At 33.1% G+C, this 13,913-nt stretch overlaps 1 protein-coding gene across 8 annotated transcripts in view; it reads left to right on the forward strand.

Annotated features, from left to right (window-relative positions):
• akap6 (A kinase (PRKA) anchor protein 6) overlaps window positions 1-13,913 on the forward strand; it is a 279,219-nt gene that overhangs the window by 33,304 nt on the left and 232,002 nt on the right. For 3 of the 8 annotated variants that reach the window (XM_073928153.1, XM_073928156.1, XM_073928154.1), the window contains exon 1: window positions 9,706-9,838. The exons of the other annotated variants lie outside the window; for them this stretch is intronic. The gene's annotated coding sequence lies outside the window, so the exon portion shown is untranslated. Of the gene's footprint in view, window positions 1-9,705; window positions 9,839-13,913 lie in introns of those variants that run through there. 8 annotated transcript variants of the gene reach the window in all.

Below are 13,913 nucleotides of genomic sequence, written 5' to 3' on the forward strand. Positions count from 1 at the left end.
ATAAATATTTATTTATTTGATAGCGGCATGGTGGCTCAGTGGTTAGCACTATCGCCTAACAGCAAGAAGGTCACTGGTTCGAGTCCCGACTGGGCCAGTGTGCATTTCTGTGTGGAGTTTGCATGTTCTTCCCATGTTGGCATGGGTTTCCTCCAGGTGCTCCGATTTTCCCTACAGTCTAAAGACATGCACTATAGGTGAATTAAATAAACTAAATTAGCCGTAGTGTATGGGTGTGAACGAGTGTTTATAGGTGTTTCATAGTACTGGGTAGCAGCTGGAAGGGCATCCGCTGTGCAAAAAATATGCCGGAATAGTTGGCGATTCCTTCCGCTGTGGCGAACCCTTATAAATGAAGGAACTAAGCTGAACGAAAATGAATGAATATTATGCCAAAATGAGAGTATAGTTTCAAGCCATACCAGTGAACATTGGGATGTGAAAATAACCCACATAGCAAAATTTCTCTGGCCCAGCTCTGGCCCACACAATCAGGTTTTGCTTGGCCCACATGCCGCAGTGAATTACGGTACATGACTGGACCAAATCTGGCTTCTAGACAAGGGCCAAACACAGACCATATCTGGGCCAAGTCTCAGCCAAGTTAATAACTCATAACTGGGCCTGAACTGGGCCAGTAAGGTTGGTGTGTCACGATTGCAATGAAATTGATAAACCCATGAAGCATTGCGCTTTAGGCACACTATGGGCCTTGTTTTTTCTCAGTGACCTGATTGGTAGAATTGATTTATTTAATCAAAAATTATTTTAATGTATTTTAAATGTGGGTCAAGACTGGCCAAACTCACGTGGCCCACAATCAATTTTTTAAATCTGGGCCAAATACTACGTTTTACATCTGGCCCAAATCTTGTGTGCCGCATTATAGACGGTGCCACCTCTGCCAAACCCGGGCCATGGTTGGCCCACATGCTGTATGCCAGTGCCGGATGAATGCCTGCTGTGCCAGCTTAATGCCAAATCTGGGCCAGAATTCTTTGCTACTAGGGAAGGGACAACCTCCCTCCCCGCCTCTCTAATTGCCTAAATAGACTCAGCAGGCACAGGACATCAACATAACGTCATATTGACGTTGTACATCATGTGGAATTGATGTTGGGATTGACGTTGATGTTGCATTTTTTTGGAAATGAAAATCGGGTTGACATCATGCCAACGTCAGGTCGACGTCAACGTCTAACCTAAAATCAACCAAATAACAACGTCTAATGATGTTCTAGCTTGATGTTGTGTGGACGTTACCACTATGACGTCTATCAGATGTTAGATTTTAGTTGCCATACCTGATGAATAACTATCTGTATTTGATGTTGGTTTAAGATGTTGACTCGACATTGAATTTTGATCACTTTCCAACACAACCTAAAATCAACCGTCAATGAACTTCAAAATAACATTATCCTTAGACATTGGCTAAACATTGAATTTTGGTCATCTGACGTCACAACCTAAATCTAACCTAGTAGTAATGTCTTATGATGTTGTGTGCCTGCTGGGAAATGAAAGCAAAATTCTCTTAAACAGCCCTTCACATTTAAGAGCAAGGGGCGTATGCTGGTGGTTTAGCAGTACTATCTGTAAAGTGAGGATCGGCTTTTTGATAATGTTTATTGCCGCCCTTCATAGAAAGATTAAAAATACGAGAAAATCCCAGGAATTGATCGATATTGATCTAGAAAATAGCAACTTTTCATATTACGTCAGTCTTTGTACACATTAAAAGAGTATCAAAAGTCTTTAGAAATCTTTTGAGCTAATGGTCTAATCCAATTCAAAGATTTATGCTAAGCTAAGCTAAAAGTGCTCCCGCCAAACCCGGAGAACAGCTGAATGGATTCAAAAATGCTTAAACTGTTGTAAAATAAGCATTTTCCAAAGAAAAAAAGTGCAGTGTTGCTTTCATCAGCCACTCAACCTCTTTCATAAGACAGTCAGTAGATCCGCTTCATCATATCTGCTCACATCATCATGACAGGCATTCACAGAAACAGAGCAATGCTTTCGAAAACCCAGAGAGAGTCATTTAACTTAAAAAAGCAACTGACTTCAGCTTTGAATAAGTGAAAGGGAAACCGTCTGCGTCATCGTCAGTGCATTATTGATGTGTTACGGGAATCTCTGCTTTAGCCGAACGTCAGGAATGTGACCTGCTGGTTTCCTCTTTTCCTCCAGCACTGCGTTCGTCCATTTGTCTGCTGCTCTTGTTGTTAAATAACACACTGCAGTCTTTGGTGTCACAGCATTTTACAGCCGGCCTGAGAAGCTGCTGCCGTTCCTCTTAATAAATCATGGCGGAGGCTTTTAGAAGAAGTGAGTGTGAGTCTGTGTGTGAATGTGTGTGTGTGTGTGCATGTGTGTGTGCACACATGTCTGTAAAATAATCTGCCAATGGGTTAAGCACAACAGTCTTACGTCAAAACGAAAAGCAAGATTATTTTGCTTACCCCATTGGCAGATTATTTTGCTTGTTTTAAGGATAACGTCATTTTCGCATATTATTTCTTAAAAACAAGACAATATTTTTTGCTTGTCTAGTAAATGCTTCTTGATTTAGTCGTTTTCAGATATTTGGACTAGAAACAAGACAAAAACTAAGTAAAAAAAAAAACTCGAGTATATAGATTTTATTGTAAGTGCTGCACATCTTTTTTTTTTTAGTAATATTTCAGACGGTTTCTCTTCCTTGGTTGCTTAAACACCCTTTTCCTCCTTGTTTTGTGGACAGTTATAAAACTAACTCTCTGTCTGTTGATGCTTCTGTGTGGTTGTTGTGAAGAATTCAGTGCTTCTTGCTGAATCCAGTGTTTTTTCGAGGAGTGACTGAAGTCTTTGTGTTCGGGATCAGCAGACAATGAGTCAGTGCGGGCAACACATCTAGTTCTCCATGAGAGTCAGCACAGACTGATACTTCTGCAGGAGGTTTAATACTGATGACAGACACCACTGATTCTTCAGCATGTGTGATGATTTCATAGATTTTTAAATGTATATTTTCCATAGGATGCTGTGCAATACTGTATTTGTGCATATACATTAGACTAGTCGGCCAAAAGCCAAAACAGAGTATACCAAACCCAATATGTTGAGGGAAAATATAAAATAAAATTGTAATAAATATAATAAAATCAAGAAATGCATTTATTTAATAGTTTTATTCATTCATTCAGTCCTTCATTCGTTTTCTTTTCAGCTTAGTCCCTTTATTAATCTATGATCGCCTCAGCGGAATGAACCACCAACTTACCCAGTGTATGTTTTACGCAGCGGATGCCCTTCCAGCCACAACCCATCACTGGGAAACGTCCATACACACTCATTCACACACATACACTATAAACAATTTAGCTTACTCAATTCACCTGTACCAAATGTTTTTGGACCTTTGGGGGAAATAAGAGCTCCCGGAGGAAACCCACAGCAACACACGGAGAACATGCAAACTCCACACAGATATGCCCACTGACCCAGCCGAGGCTTGAATCAGCAACTTTCTTGCTGTGAGGTGACAGTGCTACCCACTGCACCACAGTGCAGCCATATTATTATTATTATTTTTATTATTATTATTATTATTATTATTATTATTATTATTATTATTATTATTATTATTATTATTATTATTATTATTGTTACATGTGTGATGATTTCACAGATTTCACCTTATTAATTCATATTTTCCATAGGAGGATATACAAAATAATAATAATAATTCATAAAACAACAACAACAACTTAAGATCACAGTTAATAAAAATTGTTTACCAAAATTAACATGTAGAGGAAAATATAAAATAAAATTGTAATGAACAGATAAAATCAAAAGAAACATAAAAACAATATTATAGTTATTTTTGTTTGTGTGTATATATATATATATATATATATATATATATATATATATATATATATATATATATATATATATATATATATATATATATATATATATAAATAAATATTAAATCCTTCTATTCCAAATGTTCGGTGACCAAACTCTTATTTTGATATAACTGTTAAATAAAACAGTTTTTTTTTTCTTTAAATGCACCAAAATATATTGGTTATATTCACTGAGAGATGGAGAACAATATTCATTTTTAAAAGGGGGCGTACTCATTTATACTAAGCACTGTATATCTAAGGGTTTTAATTATCTCATTTTGAGGCATTTTCAGATGACAAAAAACATCTTTTATCTAATTATATGCCTAATTATATTTCTCTTAAAACACTCATTGTTCAGGATTTAGTGGCATGTTGTTTATATACTGGCTTTGAATTTCAAGTATACAGCGCCATCATGTGGAGAAGATCTACACTGCCATTCAGGAGTTTGGGATCAGTAAAAAATAATACATTTATTTTACAGAGATGCATTCATTCATTCATTGATTTTTCTTCAGCTTAGTTTCTTTATTTATCAGGGGTCGTCACAGTGGAATGAACCGCCAACTCATATAGCTTATGTTTTACTCAGCGGATGCCCTTCTAGCCACAAACCAGCACTGGGAAACACCCATAAACTCTCACATTTACACACATACTATACAGCCAATTTAGTTTATTTAAATCACCTGTAGCACATGTGTTTGGACTGTGGGGAAACCCACGGCAACACGAGGAGAACATGCAAACTTCACACAGAAATGTCAACTAACCCAGCCGGGGCTCGAACCAGCGACCTTCTTGCTGTGAGGCGACAGTGCTAACCGCTGAGCCAGAATTATTAACCCCCCTGAATTATTAGACCCCTTGTTTATTTTCTTTCCCCCAATTTCTCTTTAATGGAGAGAAGATTTTTTCAACACATTTCTAAACATAATAGTTTTGATTACTCATTTCTAATAACTGATTTATTTTATCTTTGCCATGATGACAGTAAATTATATTTGACTGGATATTTTTCAAGACACTTCTATACAGCTTAAAGTGACATTTAAAGGCTTAACTAGGTTAATTAGGTGAACTAGGCAGGTTAGGGTAATTAGGCAAGTTATTGTATAACAATGGTTTGTTCTGTAGACTATCGAAAAACAATATAGCTTAAAGGGGCTAATAATATTGTCCTTAAACTGGGTTTTAAAAATTAATAACTGCTTTTATTCTAGCCGAAATAAAACAAACAAGACTTTCTCCAGAAGAAAAAAAATATTATCAGACATACTGTGAACATTTCCTTGCTCTGTTAAACATCATTTGGGAAATATTTAAAAAAGAAAAAAGCATTCAAAGAGGTGCTAATAATTTTGACTTCAACTGTATATTATGTCAAAACATAATAAAACTTTTATTTTAGATAGAATTAGTTGCATTCAATCTTTGGCCCAGCACTACTAAAGAGACTTAAAAATGCTGTGTATTTTTCTAGTTGATTGTAATTTAATTTTGAGTTATAGTTCACTTATATGCTGAAATTAATTGTAAATGTTTTACAAATTGAAATACAAAACTGATGATTCATATCACAAGTTTTTATGATCAAAACGTTCATGATTTTTCAATTTAGCAGCTCTCTTTAGATATTTTGTGTATCTGTAATGTAGCATTATATTAATAACATTCTTTTTTTTTTTTGGCTTAGTCCTTTTATTTATCAGGGGTTGCCACAGCGAAATTAACCACCAACTTATCCAGCATATGTTTTACTCAGTGGATGCTCTTCCAGCTGAGGAAACCCACACCAACATGGAGAAAACATGCAAACTTCATAAACTGGCCCAGCCGGGACTCGAACCAGCATCCTTCTTGCTGTGCTTGCGACAGTGCTAACCACTAAGCCACTGTTTCCCCCTTAATAATAACAAATAACTATTTTAAACAACAGCACAATTGTTTGAATTAAGTAGGACTTTATATGTAATATTTACAAACATTGCTGTTGACCTACTGCTGACCAGAAGATGGCGACACTAACATGTAACCATTAGAGAACATGAAATGTTGGATGGATGAATAGACGGATGTATGTAAGGATATTGTAGCTAGATGTTTGCAATAGCAGTTGGGTGCAGTATGTAGAGTCTGGACGCACTAATGGAGATCAGCACACAGCTGTGATGTCCACATTCCGCAGTGAGACGAGCCCACAGAACAATGTCTGCAGCGCAGCAGTAATGCAGACACACCCTTATTCCACTGATCACTTGCTCACACACATTCAGTGGCTCTGATAGCATGTCATGCAATTTTACCAGTTGTCAGGGCACTGGGTGTTTTATACAGACACTCACAGGCAGGCACACACACACACACACACACACACACACACACACACACACACACACACACACACACACACACACACACACACACACACACACACACACACACACACACACACACACACACACACACACACACAGATATCCTTATGGGGACTTGAAATATGATTTTTTATAAACTGTATACCAATACCCCAAAACTCAACCCTCACAGGAAACCATCTACATTTTCACATCTTTCAAAATACATCATTCTGTTTAATTTATGAGTCATGGGGAACAATGTGTCTGTCCGAACCAGAGCCCTTCTCGCTGTGTCGGTCCTCCGAGTGTCTGTGAATCTACAATTAATAAATTAGGTTCGATCAAGCCTAAAGTCCACCGTCACGTAAAAAATCTTGGAGTTACTTTTGACACTGAGTTAAAGTTCGACAAGCAAATAAGCTAAATTGAAGCCTTTTCTTTCTTTTAAAGAGCTGGAAACTGTCATTAATGTTTTTATTATGTCCAGACTGGACTACTGTAACTCTTTGTATTCAGGAGTTTTACAGGCATCAATAGCACGCCTGCAGCTGGTAGGCTTTTAACTGGGACAAAACATTTTTCTAGTATCTCACCAGTTTTATCATCTCTTCACTGGCTCCCAGTCCAATTTAGAATTTAATATAAGTTATTGCTACTTGTTTTTAAAAGTTTGAATGGTCTGGCACCTATTTACATCTCTGAGCTTCTTCACTGGCACACTTCATTGAGGCCAATCAGGTCCGAAAACCGTTTCAGCTAGTTGTCCCCAAAACACGGTTGAAATCAAGAGTTGACAGGGCTTCTTCTGCTGCAGCCCCCCGACTGTAAAATTTACAGATCCGGTCATGTTCTTCACTTGGTGCTTTTAAGTCTCATCTAAAAAATCACCTTCTGTCTCTTGCCTTTAATTGTAATTAATTCATTTTAATCTGCTTTATAAATTTTGCTTAATTTTGTATATATAGGTATAGATTGTGTATGTTGGTCGTTTTGTAAAGCACTTTGGTCAACATCTGTTGTTTTTAAATGTGCTCTATAAATAAAGCAAACAAACAAACAAATAAACAAACAATTTATGAGTCATGGGGAACAAAAAAGTCCCTAAAATATCAAAATGCACTGGTATTGCTATTCTTGTAGGCACATTTGGTCCACACGGCGTCAGGAATATAAGGTACACACACACATATTCTCATAGACACTCCCATGTTTCTCATGTATGTATTTTTACACAGACCGTGTGGTGTCTTACTCTATATAGAGTGATGTAATCTCAATGACAAGGAGAATCCAGAGTATTCAGTCTAAATTACAGAGAGAGAGAGAGAGAGTATAGACTGAAAGCTCTGTGTGTATTTGCAGATGTGCTAAATTCTTCAAACTTTGGAGCATTTGCATGGAGTTCAAACGTTTATTTATATTTTTGCTTTATTACGGCTGCAGTTATTTGTTCAAAAATACATTTATAACATAAATAAGTACTGGCAATAATATAAATAATTTAAATAACATAAATAACTGTGTGGAGTTTGCCTGTTCTCCCCGTGTTGGAGTGGGTTTCCTCTGGGTGCTCCGGTTTCCTTCAGTCCAAAGAAATGCGCTAAAGGAGAATTGAATTAACTAAATTGGCCGCAGTGTATGTGTGTAAATGAGTCTGTATGGGTGTTTCTCAGTACTGGGTTGCAGCTGGAAGGGCATATGCTAGATAAGTTGGCGCTTCATTCCGCTGTGGCGACCACTGATGAATAAAGGGAATAAGCCTAAGGAAAATGAATGAATGAATGAATATTATAAATGCCATTTGCTATTACATTTGATCAGTTTAATGTTTTTATTCTTCTAAACTGGAGTAGTTTAATAGTACCATATCTCTGTATTTACATTAGCAAGGCATTTTATTATCATTATGTACATGATTTTGTGATGTACTGTATTAGTACCTAGAAGCTTGCAGTTTTCTAGTTGTGCATGCTTAAAAGGCATAGTTCACCCAGAAATAATACTCCTTATTTACTCACCCTCAAGAGGTTTTACACCTTCAGGATTGTATTTTTGCTTCTGTTGAAGACAAAAGAAGATATTCAGAAAAATGTTAGAAACCTGTAACCATTGAATTTAGTATGAAAATACTATCAAAGTCAAAGGTTACCGAATCCGATTGCAAACACAATTCAAAATAATTAATAGGGTGTTCAACAGAGTTGGGGAAAATTACTTTGGAAAGTAATGCAATAAAATATTGATTTACCCCCCCCCCCCCCCCCTCAAAAAAAAACAAAAAACTAGTTGCGTTACTTGCTTTTATACCACATAATGCATTACTATATACTTCTAAGTAAATAGTTAATTACTTTTTCTTACCTGACTGAGGCTTGATCTATTTCAGAACTTGCAGGGCCTGCAATTAACAACACAGGTTATCTATAACCTTTATCTATAAAGGTCTTACCTATAACACTTATCTATAACCTTTATTTACTTAGAAAAATCTATTAAAATTATTATTATTATTATTATTATTATTATTAATAATATTATTATTAAATCCTTATGTTTTATTTGTTTTTATCTTGTTTTTTAAAGTTATTATTATTATTATTATTATTACATATTTATGTTTTTATTGTTTTTTGTGTTTTTTTTAGTTAGTATAATCAAATATTTATGTTTTAATTGAGTGTTTTTAGGTTAATATTATTACTTATTATTATATTACCATTATTATAACAATGACAGAATTTAAATGTTTGGGTGATCTATCCTTTAAGTATGCGTATCTTTAACTCCGCACTTTGCATAGGCTGTAACACACTCTGACTGTACATTTTAATGTAGTAGCTTTGTAGATATTATAATGTCGATATGACCCCAATTATAATGTATAAGATATGACCCCAAAGTCTTCAGTTACCCCTCAAAATCTCATGTAAACATGTAAAAATGTTAAAAGAAAAAGTAAGTCTCATTACCTAAAAAAAACCTCAAATATTATTACTTTATTATATTTTTAAATGAATGCATTACTTCACTTGTTACTCTTAAAAGTATTATTACGTATCTTGCTTACTTGTTAAGCATAACCCCCAACACTAGTACAGAAATAAAGTAAAGTGAATGCTAAACGATGACACAATTTAAATGTTTGGATGAACTATTCCTTCAAGTATGCATATCTTTTACTCAGCACTTTGCATCGGCTGTAGCACACACCGACTGTACATTTTAATGTAGTAACCTTGTAGACATTAATGCTAATGTGGAAGCTCCAGTATGAGGTGTGACCCCAATGTCTCCAGTTACCCCTCATGTAATCCCCCCCCAACCGCAGCAGCTGCCCATGCCGGTGGGCCAGACAAAAGTGCGCGCAACACGAGGAAGAGGTCAAGTCCCAAAATAGCCCCTCGGTGTGGTAAAACAACCCCTCCTCCAGAGAGAAAGACAGAATGAAAGAAACAGTGAGTGAGCAAGGAATAACAGAGCATATCAGACCAGAGCTGTCACATATCTGACACACATCACACTAAACAGATCTCTGACTCCATTCGCTTTGATTCATCGTGTTTTTTTACGCAGGTAAGATCCACTGACACGCTGGGGTATATTTCTAACTGGAAGTCTCTGATGGCTTTGACGTTGCTGAGATTGTTTGAAACGTGGTCGGGATGTGTGAAGTCGAGTGGCTGCGCTTCCTTTTGTGGATAATTGAGCATGGATGCTGGCTTTGTGCATGGTGCTGATTTATTGGATTTTTAAACGAGAAAGACAAGACGTGAGTGGGATTGATGGTGTGTTTTGGTGGAAAGGGCTTATGGGTTGTTATGCATTTTTAATGAAAGGTCATTTAGATTGGAGTTTTTTCTGTATGTGTGTCTGTGTGCTTGTGTTATGAGTGGTCACATGGTGTTGGGGAGCAGCTTTTCTATTTCATTTTCAATGGTATTTGTTATCCCAAAAGTTCTATAGTACTACCAATTTTTTTTGTGTGTGGTGCTTTATTTTGTACCATAGTAGATAATGACTACAGTTTTCCAAACTTTCTACAATATTTTCCAAGGAAAAAAGTCATGTTTTTATTTAGTTTTTGAAAGTTATAAATATGAAATTCTAATGTTTTTGTAAATTATTGTTATAAAGTATTTATGTTTAAATTTATATGTTTATTATGTTTTTGTAAGTTATTATTATTATTATTATTAAATATTTGTTTTTGTTTTTATTAAGTTTTGTAAGTTATTATTAATAAATATTTATGTTTTCCTTTATGTTTTTATTTAGTTTTTGTAAGTTATTATTATTATTAAATATTTATGATTTCATTTATGCTTTTTATTTAATTTTTGTGAGTAATTATTATTACATATTTATGTTTATATTTAGTTCTTGTTATTTATTATTATAAAATGTTTGTTTTTATTTGTTCATTTATGTTTTTATTTAGAGTTTGTTAGTTATTATTATTTAATATTTATGTTTTCATTATGTTTTTATTTAGTGTTGGTAAGTTAAAATAAATAAAATATTTATGTATTTATTTGTTTTATTTAGTATTTGTAAGTTATTATTATTATTATTATTATTATTATTATTATTATTATTATTATTATTATTATTAATAATAATAATAATAATAATAATAATAATAATAATAATAATAATAAATATTTATGTTTTCATTTATGTTTTTTTTTTCGTTTTTGTAAATTATTTATTTATTATTATTATTATTATTATTATTATTATTATTATTATTATTATTATTATTATCATCATTACTGCTATTATTTTTAAATGTTTATGTTTTCATTTATGTTTTTAGTTAGTGTTAGTAAGTAATAATTATTCAATATTTATGTTTTTATTTATTTTATTTAGTGTTTGTACGTTAATATTATTAAACATTTATGGTTTCATTTATGTTTTTATTTAATGTTTGTAAGTTATTATTATTAAATAATTATGGTTTCATTTATGTTTTTATTTAGTTTTGTAGGGGGGGTATAGTAAATGACATTTCGTCAAAATTACAAAAATTATATTTATTTGTATTTATATATTAATTGTTTAATATTTATTTACTTTGACTGAAAATCAATATCTGTGATTTTTTATTTGCTGTGATTGAAAATCAAGTTTATTCCACCATACATTCCTTAACTCTTCTGAAGTTATTGTTTTGTCTAAATTAAATACAATTATGTCTGAATATTTTGACAATTTTTGCTCTGTATGAAATATTTATTTTAAGTTTAGAAGAATATGTCATCAGCTGCTCCGGTTTTTCCCACAGTCCAAACCATGCGGTATAGGTGAATTGAATCAGCTAAATTGACTTATTGTATGTGTGTGAATGAGAGTATATGGGTGTTTCCCAGTGTTGGGTTGCAGCTGGAAGGGCATCCACCGCGTAAAACATGCTAGATAATTTGGCGATTCATTCCACTCTGGCAACCCCAGATTAATATATGGACTAAGCTGAAAAGAAAATGAATGAATGAATGAATTATTATTATTAATAATATTCATGTTTTTTGTATGTTTTTTTGTAAGTTATTATTAAATATTTATGTTTTCATTTGTTTTTATTCAGTATTGTAAGTTATTATAAAATATTTATGTTTTTATTTTTTTGTTTAGTATTTGTAAGTTATTATTATTATTATTATTATTATTATTATTATTATCATTAATATTTATTTTTTCATTTATGCGTTATTTTATTTTGTAAGCTATTATTATTATTATTATTATTATTATTATTATTATTATTATTATTATTAAATATTTTTATGGGGTAGAAAATTACATTTGGTCAAAATGACAAATAAATATTATATTTATTTGTATTTATTCATTTAAAAAATATTTATCAATGAATAATCCATTGCTTTTTTTATTTGCTGTGAGAAATCAAGGTTACTTTAATATACATTCATACCTTTCTTAACTCTTCTGAAGTAATTGTCTAAAAATAAATACAGTTATGTCTAAACATTTTGAGATTTTTTTGCTCTTTTTTTAAATTAAAATTTTTACATTTTAATTTAATTAAATTTTTCATATTTAGAAGAATATGATATCAGTAGTTTGCAGAACAAAGCAAAAAACTTTTTTTGCTGTACTGAAAAATGTCTTATTTAGTTATTTACACATAGAGTAATCCTGGAAAAGTGCCTCTGAGAAATTTTTCTCTTTTTTTCTTTCTATTTTTAAATAGAAATTGTTTGCAACATTAAAAAGAAGTAGATCAGTTTAAACATGCTTGCAGAATATTGATAACTTTGAAAAAATCTGTACTATATGCATATATGGTCAAAAATCCACAAAATAAACCCAAAGTTGATGGGGTCTTGTGTTACACTACAGGATTTAGTGACTGTGACCTTGAAAAAATTGACACGAAATATTGATTTGAACTTAATGTCTTGTGTGTGAGAGGGAAAAGACGCCACGTTGTCATATAAGAGACATGAATCCTGCAGAGCTAAGAATGAAATTGAGACAAAGATCATTTAAACTTTTTGTTGGTCATTTCCATTTTACAGTTGATCACCGAGAATCAGTTTGTCTTGTTATAGAAAGTTAAACATACTGTGCTGAATAAACCCTGATATGAATTTTAAGCCTAGAAATGTTTTTGTTTCATACATCAAACATTTACTGCAAAAAAAAAGAAGAAAAAAAAAAAGAAAACACACACACAAACACAACAACATGTTTCTTGTCTTGCTATCTTCTACTTTTTGCCTTGTTTCTACACTGAAAATTTTTTTTATTGGATTTACTAAATTTAAGGTAAGTGATTGCATTATTTATATGGTCTGAATTTAAACACATTGAATAGTAATGCTCAACTACCCCTAAGCTGTTTAAATTTAGTCCATATAAATTGTTTGTAACCACCTACCTTAAAAAACTGAGTAAATCCAATGAATTATTAATGATGATTTCATGATTTGACGTTGATGAATGCAATTCAAATCTTGACAACTGGTTTCTAAAAGATCATATAAACCTTTAGCTTGGTTAAGTTAAAATAGCATGTGTTACAGTAAGTGTGTTGCAGTGATCTACAGTATGAGCTGGTCAGTCTGTACTCTACTGTTTGTGTTTGAGCCAGCAGCGAGGTATGAGTGTGTGGGACCTGCTTCATTTTGGCAGCATGTCTGACCTACATTCAGAGGTGCCGTGTTATTTTAGGAAGTGGACGACACTGTATCAAAGATGATGTTGGCTAAAACTCCTGTGTTGCTGTGTTTGACAAGAGCTGCAGTTGTTTTGGCATGTCTGCCATGCCCTATAAATGCTACCGTGAACTATATTCCTTCTCACCCTTGACTTTGTGCTTTTTAGGTTCTGACATTTGCACTGGTTTTAAGCAAAACACTGAACCAACTACAGTATTTTTTTAGGAAAAGAAAAAGTGTATACCCTGTGATGCTAAAAAGTGTTATAACTCTTAGCCGAATCAATTAAATCCAAATCTATTAATGCATTCATATTATTCATATTGACTCATTCTTGTTTTAGAGATTCTGTACAAAAAAAATGAGTTTTTAGCCAGAACATTAAACAAAATCAAGTTTTTAGAACAAATATGTTTTATGAAGGTGATGGCAGAGTGAGTAGCTCTATCGCCACAAAGCAAGAA

This window comes from Danio rerio, chromosome 17 (genome assembly GCF_049306965.1).
Source record: "Danio rerio strain Tuebingen ecotype United States chromosome 17, GRCz12tu, whole genome shotgun sequence".
Classification (NCBI taxonomy): domain Eukaryota; kingdom Metazoa; phylum Chordata; class Actinopteri; order Cypriniformes; family Danionidae; genus Danio; species Danio rerio.